Source organism: Barbus barbus, assembly GCF_936440315.1.
Source record: "Barbus barbus genome assembly, chromosome: 1".
Taxonomy (NCBI): Eukaryota; Metazoa; Chordata; class Actinopteri; order Cypriniformes; family Cyprinidae; genus Barbus; species Barbus barbus.
The window spans coordinates 11,466,307-11,477,500 of record NC_136729.1 but is presented as its reverse complement, the minus strand read 5'-3'; the positions used below and the strand labels follow the sequence as shown (position 1 = coordinate 11,477,500).

At 45.5% G+C, this 11,194-nt stretch overlaps 1 protein-coding gene across 2 annotated transcripts in view; it reads left to right on the top strand.

Moving 5' to 3' along the window:
* Positions 1 to 11,194, top strand: part of LOC306861406 (protein AF-9-like) — a 58,800-nt gene that overhangs the window by 5,124 nt on the left and 42,482 nt on the right. The window lies entirely within an intron of this gene.

The following is an 11,194-nucleotide window of genomic DNA, read 5'->3' as shown; positions in this document are numbered from 1 at the left end:
ATGGAATGATGTGTAATCCAGACTGACTGCACCTTGGATACTTGATGCATGCAGATCCTGTCTACTGTGGCGCTGCAGGGACAAAAAGTGCTTGTCATTTCTAAAAGAGACCAGTCATATAAATGTTTTGCATGTTTTTTCTTATTTCCGTCGCTGTAAGTAATTGACTTCTCTTTATCTGCTACCTTTGACAACGTGCGTTAATCAGTGCGCGACTCCAAAAAAGTTTCAAGAATAATGCCCTGAATAATAACGCAATTGAATGCTTTGGTTGACTTGTATATTGTATTCTCAGGGACATTTAAGGGTCTTCACAACACTAAAAGTATTTGTACCACGCTAGAATATCCTAGACGTTCAGCTTTAGTTCGTAAATGTATTTTTTGATAAGAGTAAAGTGAATAAAACACTTTTGTTTTAACGTTTGTACCTTTGCTTGCCTGTTTTTTTGTTTTGTTTTTTATTTATTGCGTCTCAAATTGTGATACAATATTCAAATTGTATGCCCTATAGCCCAATTGCCACCCCACCCTCATTTAATTTTAAATAAAATAGTATGCATACCTAAAAAACGTAACCTTATACACTGTCCCATATTGTGCTGTCTTTGTGAGTCCAGTAGAAGTGCATGGAAAGTGTTACAACCCTCACCATCTGGTCACGCATGATATTTCCGTACTTTCTAACATGTAGATGAAATCTGTGGCTACTGTATGTCAAACATGAGATCCCTACTAATTCAGAAGTTGCCAGTTCTGTCATTTTACCGAACAGTTACCTCCAAATAGTTTTCTGTCCTGTGCATTTTACACAATCACAACAGGAGGGAGGTGGCCATGTATAATAATGATTTCAACCCCTGAAACTTATTCTCACGGTGTTACAATTCACCCTGTGTAACAACGTTTCCCTTGTTATTATAGTTCATATATACCATTGGACAACGCCGACAACAGGACAGTGAGAGAGAGGGAATGAAAGCATCTGGTGGTCTGAAAGGAGGAATTTAGGAGTAGCGGTTGATGAAAGCCTTGGAAGGAATTAATTAAAATATTTGCTGGTTTCCTCCCCTCACCCGAAGTGTTTAAGATAAGTTTGCTGTGGCATGATGAGTGCAGGGAAAATGCTGGAGAAAGTCAATCGTCATTACACAGCATTTAGATCGCAGGCAAGCATTTGCACTTTATTGAGAACAGTTGTTAGATCTTCTTTGTTCCGGCCAACTGTTTTCCTTAAGTATTTTGTTAGGTACCTGTTTACGTCAGGACAACAATAACCGGTTGTTTTATCATGCATGTCCCAGAAATGTAAATCACATGCATTCTTGCATGACAGAGCTGCAGCTAAATTGTTTTGATTCAACATTTTCTTTATGTGATGCTTTCTAAGATTGTGTTTTATTACTGTGGTGGGAAATCAAACCGCAGAGATTGGAAAATTGCACAGAAGGACTTAAGTTTGTTTTCCTTCTGTGGATGGCTCAAGATACATGGCTTCAAACGTATGCTAATATTTTCTCCATTCCTTACTCCACTCGTACTATGTGCGTCGCCGCAGGTTTGATTTATGCCACAGAGTTGTTGGGTTTACGTAAGATCTGAAGGGGATGTGTGCTCCAAATCGGCTCTCCGGCTGTATGTGTGTGATGACAGTTTGGTGAAAATCTCCCCCGCTATATTTATGTTCTCAAAACATTAAAACAGACTATAAATCAAGGGTTTGGAAACTACTACCTCATTTGGAAACTACTCTAAACTTGCTCCTGAAGGTCTTCGATGACAAGAAGTACACTAAATGTGGGTTTGCTTGAACTTTTAGCCCCTCTCCCCTTTTCTTTGACAAATGTCTTACAGGGGCTGCTGAAAAAAATGCAAAAGCAACAGGGGGATACTTAACCTCTAATAAATCCTGCCTTATGACACCAGCTTTTAGGAGATTCTACCAAACACCCACTTGGATGTATACGATATGCACTCTAAAATGTTTTTGTGCCGTGACGAATTAGTAGCCTAAGTACTTCCTGAGGTCACCAGATTTTTTCATGTTTATAATAGACATAGTGTTTACTTCAGGATGAACTCAAAGAAGAGGGTTTAAATCACTCAAGTTAATGTAGATAGATTTACATACTTTATGATAATGCCACTCAAAATAGGATTTCCATTTAAATGTAGACCTCAAATGTCTTTAGCGTTACATTTTAGTCCTAATTAAACCCAGAATAAGTCAAACGGTGGTGAATAAACACTTTGAATATTTACATTTTCTTCAACGCTGTGAAAAATAGACTTCAGTAAACACCCCATGTGGCCTTCTACATACTCAGCAGATAATTCGCAACAGGACTCGCTCTCTCTCTCCGTGGAGGGGATGGATACAGAAACCTGCTTTTTTTAGACCTAGAATTTATGGTGCGCTTGTAAGGTAAACAGTCAGGCTTATTATTTGGGGTCCCGGGAGGCTATGCCACCCCTTCTCCCCCGCCTCTCCCTCCTCAGGGCTTTGATCAGTGTTAGCCGGTGTCGAGACGAGCTTAGGGGAAGTTAGAGGGAAACCTTGCGCACAGACGGGCTTGTGTTTGGCAGTTTAATATCAACAGTCTCACCATACTGCCCCGACAGGAACAGCTGCGCACACACTCATTGAGTTCTCCAAAACTCTTTATTCTAGAGGATGTGTTCTGTGGCTGTAAGTCCCTTTTCTCTCTCCTTGTTTTGTGTTTGAAGCCTTAAGAGTATTCGATGTTACCCCTTTCACAGCTGTTGTAGATTACATGTTGCCTCCCTGTCTCTCACGGGGTTATGTGCTTCCTTGTGCCTTTCTCATAGTTGCTCAGAATGTCATTTGGAGAAAAAAAAAATAGAAGTCTGCCCTTCTAGATGCTGCTTGTCAAAAAGGCTTGTGTTAAAGAGTTAGTTCACCTAGAAATAAATTATTATTTGTTCACCTTTATGTCTTTCCAAACCAGTATGACTTCTAATTATGTAAAATGTACAATACAACATTGGACGTTATCGACTTAAGTCAGACAGGTTTGGAATGACACAGTGATCACAGAATTTTCTTTTTTGTGTAAAATGTTGCTTTTTAAGGATTTGTGATTGGCTCTTTCATGGACATGGCATGTGATGTTTCCCAATTTCAGAACATTTAAACAAAGGTGGAAAGTGTTTTTTTGGCTGGGATAAAGGGACCGAACAGCCATGATTAGCAGGCATGCTGTGTAGCCTTGGAAACCTGATATTTTATGCTGCGCAGGAATAGGGGGGCAACCAACCCAAATAAATGGAGTGGAACATGGACGTTCATTTCACCTGCACCCATCTATGCCGGTTATACTCTGAAAAATATATAAACGTCTGGCTTTTGGTTCGTGATAAGTCACCACCTACTATTTTGCAGTGGAAAACATTGATGTTTCTAGTCTTTTAGCTAGGCACACAAACATGCCGAGTCAATTAGGCATCCAATTCCGATATATACCAAGGCAAATGGCTGCCCACACTAGGTGATGGGGTCCGCAGAATGTGTGGTGTATTTTTGTATTTGCAGAATTTATTTAGCCTTTTTATTGCTGAGGGTTTGAAAGAGGGAATGATAAAATAAGATTACATCATTACATCAGTGGACCATGCCAGTGTGTCTCTTTATTCGCTAGACTTGACAGTACACTTGAGCCCAATTGCTGGACGAGCTTAAAATAACACCATCCTTCTTGTGTTTTACTGCAGCAGCCCAGTACAGCTTTATCTTTGCTCTCTGGTGTTATATAGTATAGAGTAAGTAGTCCTTCAGTCTTTGTGATGTAAACACAGAGGTGGATTTCTCCAGAGGTGGAAGAATCATTATTTTAAGGTTTGTAAAGGATGTGCCTCTGGTAATTGAACTATTATAGAAACAAAAAAGTAGATGGAGCTTGATTGTGGAAAAGCTAACTGCTGTGATGCAAGAGTTGGCTGGAAAACCTGCCCAGTATTTGTCCTTTTTAGTTGATCTGATTTTTACGGTGTCGCTAGGTTGTGGTAAGTGGTTGCTAGGGTGTTACCTACTGGTAAGAGACGGCATAACAGAAGCGCTCATAAATATATTGTCACGGGGCGAAAGACCACACGACAAGAGGAATGCAGTGAAACAAGTCCCCTGGAGGGTGGCTTTATTTGCAAACGGTGCCGGCGATAAAGTGACGTGGTGCTCTCGGATGTCTCTTCACGTGTTTTCCCAGGCGTGAAACTTGCTGTGGTGCTCTCGTGGGCAGGCAGGCCGGTCACACGCTGCTCTCTGGAAAGGGAAGAGGCATTAGTTGCGGAGCCGTCAGGAGATCGCTCTCCCCGTTGCGTGTCTCACAGCGGCTTTTGTAGCCGCTGGCTGATTGGCCTCAGCTGTGGCCGGCCCGCCGGTGATGGTGCACAGGTGTTCCTCCTTCGTCTCCAGGGCTACGCTGACGAGCGCTCGGGACATGCGTCACAATATGAATGAGAGAAATGCAACACTCAATAGAGTTTAATACTGTCTGGCCACCTTTTCGACAACTTTGACATCCCTTTTAATTTTTCCTATACAGATTTTGTATTTTGTTAAAGAGTCATAAGCCACATTACAAACTTCGATTTGAAAAAAACGACAAAGGTACACGACAGTGTACTTAACAGCTATACTGAGGGAAAGAACTACAATCCCATGAAGCATCACGGCTGACCTAATCGAAAATGAAAATAATGGATAAATATAAAACTATTGATTTTAAGAGTTAATTTTATAGTGCTTCATGAGAGAGGGTGAGCACTTTTGACTCTGTTTGCTTGTTTTGTGATTTCTTTCCAAAATCATGGGTAATGTATGTTCCCTGTCGATACTTCATTTGTACTGCGTCGCTAGACGCTATGGGGAAAACTCCTTTTTCTCCGAGGACTGAAGACTTTTTCAATCACGCAGTGTGATTGCATGGCCATTGGTTCGTGCAGTAATAAGAAACGAACCAATGGCTCGTCAGCAAAGCCCGCCAGAGCCCGCCAAAAGGGGGCGGGGTCATCTGGCTATATAAGCGGGCGCTTCGCCATAGGAAAACAGATCAATTCTCCTTCAGCGACGACTTCTTCGCTGATCCAGGACTCCAGACGCTCGCCGTTGAAACGCCTCGCTGCGGATTGGAAGGCTGCCTTTTTTCCTGCTCCCCGCTGATCCAGCCCGCTTCGTCGAGCCGCTTCAGCGATCAAGCAGACGCCAGCTCGTCCCCTGCTGCCATCCGGCGAGCCTTCAAGAGCAAATTTCTTCTAAAAGAGCAATCGCACTTTCTCTGCACGATGCCGACGGCCACTCAGAGTGTGTTTCCTGCTTGGGTAAATCCCATGCAGAGGCCACTCTGAGAGAGATGGAATGTTCATATTGCATGAACATGAGTCTCGTGACTCTGCGCGCTCGGATCGCTTTCTTTTCAGCGAGCGACTCCGCCCCTCGCGCCCTCCCGTTTTCTTCCTCCCAGGGACCTGGTGGGAAAAAACGGCGGGGTAAAGGGCTTAAGCACTCAGCGGCGAGCGAGCTCACGCCGGCTCAGACCCCGCGTGCCTCGCCCCCGCTATGCAGAGAGGATTCCCCCGTTCTCTTCGAGCACTCGGATCAGCGTCCCTCGGTTGGTGCGAGTGACGTGATCTCGTTCGGTGCTGTTGAGGACGAGCTATTAGATGACAGCATGTCTCTAATAGCGTCAGACGCGGGGGATGTCTCGGGCTCTACCATTGACCCCGCCCCCTCCTCGTCTGCCGAACCCAGCGAAGCAAAGCCAGGGATGGATGCCGAGCTCTTCCGCATCATCTCTAAGGCCGTTGACGAGCTGGGTTTGGAGTGGTCTATGCCGAAGGAGCCCACTCGTAGTCGTCTGGACGAATGGTTCCTGCCGGGGCGCTGCACGGCCCCTCGTCAGCGAGCTTCTCCGTTTTTTCCGGAGGTCCATGACAAACTTACAAAGTCGTGGCGTGCTCCGTATTCGGCCCGACTCCGCTCTTACTCTTCTTCTGCTCTCTCCTCAGTGGATGGCGCCGAAGAGAAGGGCTACGAGAGGTTGCCCCCTCTTGACGAAGCTGTGGCTGCGCACCTTTGCCCACCCTCCACCATCGGATGGAAAGCAAAGGCTGCTCATCCCTCCAAGCCTTGCAGCACGACTTCCGCCCTCGCCGGATGAGCATACTCCTCTGCCGGGCAGGCCGCCTCAGCGCTTCACTCCATGGCTGTGCTCCAGGTCTTTCAAGCCAAACTCCTCCGGACCATGAACGATTTTGGGCCTGATCCCGCAGTTCTCAAAGAACTGCGCAGCGCCACCGACCAAAGCTACAGCGCAGTCCATTAGGAGGTCAATGGCCAAATTAGTGGTGTTGGAACGCCACTTATGGCTAAACCTCACTGAGATTAAGGAGGCTGACAAGGTCCCCTTCCTCGATGCACCAGTCTCCCCTGCGGGGCTCTTTGGACCTGCCGTCGAGGGCTTTGCAGAGCGATTCACCACAGCTCAGAAGTCGTCCCAGGCTATGCGACACTTCCTGCCTAAACAGTCCAGCTCCGCAACGGCCGCCAGTCGCCCCAAGCCTGCTCCAGCGCAACAGCCAGCTAAACCTGCTCCGTCGCCCGCTCAGCCTACAAAGAAGCCTGAGCCTCGGCAGCGCTCCCGCTCGGCCAAACGCTACCCCTATCCAAAGCGTCAGGGACCCCGCGCCTCCGGCGTCGTCCTGATCCGATAGGAAGAAAGAGGAGGGGACAAGGTCTCGCAGAGGCTGGACCAACCCCAAAACGCCCATTCAGTTCTGGGTGCCAAGGCAAAACTGTTTGTTACAAAACCTGTTGTGAATCACAGGCCCTTTCCAAAAGTGCCTCCACATACAGCCGCTGTTATAGCGAGAAAAAATAAAAAACAAACATTTTCAAAAAGAGAGCAAATTTCCTCTTCCAATTACAGAGTGTGTCAAGTTCCCACAAGGCGACTCACCTTGGTTTCTACAGCCGTTACTTCCTCGTCCCCAAAAAGGATGGCGGCCTCCAGCCCATCCTCGATCTCAGACGTCTGAACCGCGCCCTCATGAGACGACGGTTCAGAATGACTACATTGAAGCAGATCCTCTCGCAAATTCGCCCAGAGGACTGGTTATTTTCGCTGGATCTGAAAGACGCTTATTTTCACATCCAGATAGCCCCCCATCACAGACGATTCTTGAGATTCGCCTTCGAGGGTGTGGCTTATCAATACACAGTCCTGCCCTTCGGTCTGGCTCTAGCTCCCCGCACTTTTGCGAAGTGCATAGACATGGCTCTCTCCCCTCTGAGACAGATGGGAATCCGTGTCCTGAATTACCTCGACGACTGGCTCATTCTGGCACAGTCAGAGGCAGAGCTGGTAGCACACAGGTCCCTCCTCCTCAGGCACTTGGAGAATTTAGGACTCAGGATTAATTTAGCCAAGAGCTCCCTGTCCCCCAGCCAACGAACTTCGTTCCTGGGGGCAGTTTTCGACTCCGCCCGCATGATGGCGAAAGTCGCGCCAGATCGTGTTCTGGCCATACGGCAGCTCGCGGCTTCCTTCAAGACTGGAGCCTCCTACCCACTCAAATCGTTTCAAAGGATGCTGGGCCTCATGGCCTCTGCATCGCCAGTTCTTCGGTTGGGCCTTCTCAAGATGAGACCCTTTCAGTACTGGCTGAAACCTCTAATTCCGCCTCATTTGTGGCGTCATGGACGCATTCGCGTCAGGGTGAACCGGGCCTGCGTGTCAGCCCTGGCCCCCTGGACGAACGCTCGGACAACATGACGGTGGTGTCATACATAAATCGCCAGGGCGGGCTCACCTCGAAACGCCTTTGAGATGGCAGAGGGCCTCTTAGTTAGGGCACATCTCAACCTGCGTTCACTGAGAGCAGCTCATGTGCCCTGCGTTCTGAACCAAGGAGCATACATGCTCTCTCGGAACAACGTCCCCTCAGAGGAGTGGATGCTCCACCCACAGACGGTTCAGGAAATCTGGCGAATCTTTGGCAGGGCAGAGGTCGACCTCTTCGCCTCCAAAGACAACTCTCACTGCCAGATTTATTTTTCGAAGAGCGAGACGCGTTGGCCCACGAATGGCCCAACCTCCTTCTATATGCTTTTCCCCCGATTGCTCCGATTCCACAAGTAATCAGGCGAATCAGGGAATGCAAGCACAAGGTGCTTCTAGTGGCCCCACTCTGGAAGAACCAGCTTTGGATCCCGGAGTTATCTCAGCTGCTAATAGCGGCTCCGTGGCCCATTCCCCTGAGGCGAGACCTCCTCTCTCAGGCGAACAGAACGATCTGGCACCCCCAGCCCGAGCTGTGGGACCTGCATCTATGGGCACTCGATGGGACTCAATAGATCTCCCGAGAATGTCCTGAATACCATTGAACAGGCTAGAGCCCCGTCCACGAGACGCCTCTACGCCTCTAAGTGGTCAGTTTTCTCCGCCTGGTGTCAAGCCCGCGGTGAGGACCCGACAATATGTGGCAACACATATTGTCATATCTACAAGAGCTGTTTCGAGTCTACGTGGCAGCTATAGCAGCTTCTCATGCTCCTATAGCCGGACAGTCAGTGGGACAGATTTAACTGTTAAACAATTATTTTTTAAAATAGTGATATAATGCAGACTGGCTGCTTCAACAACAGCTTATAAAGCCTCATAGCTCACAGTAGGTCTTTCAAAGTTTTTAGGTTATCGTTAAAAAAATCAATTCCTCATATGGAGAAAATGAATGGAATTTTCACTTCCGGAACTCAACTGTTGCAGTCTGTATGGAAATTCTAGTCTGCCTGTTTGTTTACTCTAGAGCATGCATGCTCTTTAACTGAACCTTCCTGAAATATTCAATTGAATTATTATCAGATTTAATTCCTGATTTGAAATGTTATTGAAAGGAGACTTTGCCCATGTCAAACTAGCCTACCTCCCAAGGGATAGTTAAAATTAAAAATTACCCAAAATTGAAATTCCATACTTTACACTCCCTTATGTCATTCCTAACCATATCTCTGACTTCTGAGCGAACACAAAAGACTGTACTGGTTGTTTATTTCCACGCAGTTACAGAGATTTACATCTAGAGATTTCAGTCTTCAAAGAGGACTCGCAAAGCATCAAAAATATCCTTCATGTGAGAAACAGCATTTGAAATTTAATTCTGTATTCACTGAAAACTCCAGAAAGCTTTTAACAGCAGCAACCGAATCATATTACTCTGATTTGTAAACGATTCAGTGGGACTGTTTTTATCAGCCAGATTAATGATTCAAAACAGATTCATTCCCAAATTGAACATGGTTAGTTCTCTCATGAACGTGCCAAGATAAGAGAGATGTTAACATTTTCAGTGAATAATGAGTCATATGGGCCACTTTTATAGTGCTTTGTGTCCATTTTGAAGCTTGAATGCTCTAGATTCTTCAAAAATTCTGCTGTGTTTGGAATAACCAACCATGAAGGTAAGTAAATGATGACAAGTTTCTTTTTTGTGAGAGTTGTTACTTTAAATGACCAGGAAGGAAATTAAATCATTGTTTAGATGCGTTCCAAAAGTCATGGATAAAATTTAGTGCTATTCCTTCTCTTTAATGTTTCAGATGCTGATGTGTCATTCATCAGTGCCTCTCAGCTCTCCCTTCTTGTGGTCCCATAATGATCAGGTCATCATGTTTGCCTGTGGGCATCTTTTCCTGAGACTTCTCAAAGCCTTTTAAGTTTGTGCCCCGCTCATTGACTTGGCCTGAGCAGGAGTTATGGTTGTGTTAGCCTCCTATCTTGCATACGCACAGAAAACCACAGAATTTAAGCCCTCCTCAGGCAAGCTACGGCTGAGTTGTCAGTGGGGGCTGCCTTCCTTTCCGCCCCTATTCTTCTATGCGCCTGCCAGACCTCTTTCCCCTCAACGGGAAGCGATCCATCCTTGGGAGGGAGATGAGCTGATTCCCTGCAGAGTGGAATTAAGGAGCGTAGGAATTTTATAGACAAAGTAGACAGAGAGCCTTTTTGTCTGAAAGAGACGGATTACTACTGTCCCTAAAATCTATGTTTGACTTGTGAAATGCTTAATGCATTTGCAGTATTTGGTGGTTAAATTTGTGACACTTAAATTAATGAAGGAAATTGTATAAACATGGATAAGTATTTCTGATTGGTGAGTTCTGTCCCAAAACATTTTGTTAATTTTTTTATCTTAAAGTTAATTGCTGAATGTATGAAACTGTCTATTTCATTTCTCAGTGAATTGCTTAGCTGTCTGCTTCAATTTGTTGGATAAAACGTCAGTTTCGGAAGCACTGCTGCCTCTGTGCATCACATTTAACAGATTTCAAATTACAATACGAGCAATAGTATTTCCGAATATATCTCCATGCATGGTTGCATTCATATAATGTAATCTTTTGAAATGATTGTACATTTTATGAGCAGTCATTAACAGTGATTTTCACTTCTGGCATGGTGAGCTGTGAGCATCTTGCATTTTCTTGTTCCTCGGGCGCGCGCGCACAAACACACACACACACACACACACACAGCTAAAATAATTGGGTCTCTCTGACTGTATTGCATCTATACTGTCTCCCTCTACATGTGGAATAAATTCTGCCAATTGGGAGTATGAGTGTCACACATTTCTGTTTCCCATCATGCCTGACTGCCAAATCTCTTCCCAGCGAAGGAACTCACAGTGATCTTTTAACCATGCACATATCATTAAACTGTGAAGGCATGGCTGCTGCCAGCGCATACTTTGACCCGTTTAACATGTCACATGTTTTTGGCTTGTAAAAATTCACCATCTTGAATATCATGCATGCACAGTAGAGCACAATGTGAATATACAATCACGGCCACATTCTTATGTACACCTGTTCAACTGTTCGTTAACCAAATACATAATATCAGACAATCACACGGCAGCAACTCAATGCATTTAGGTATGTAGACATGGTCAAAACAATCTGCTGAAGTTCAAACCGAGCAGTTTAAACGTGGCATGGTGGTGCCAGATGGGCTGGTCTGAGTATTTCACAAACTGCTGATCTACTGGAATCTCTACCAGAGAATTGTCTGAAAAACAGAATATCCAGTGAACGGCAGTTCAGTGCCTTGTTGATACAAGAGGTCAGAGGAGAATGTCCAGACTGGCTTCAGCTGATAGAAAGGCAATAGTAACTCCAA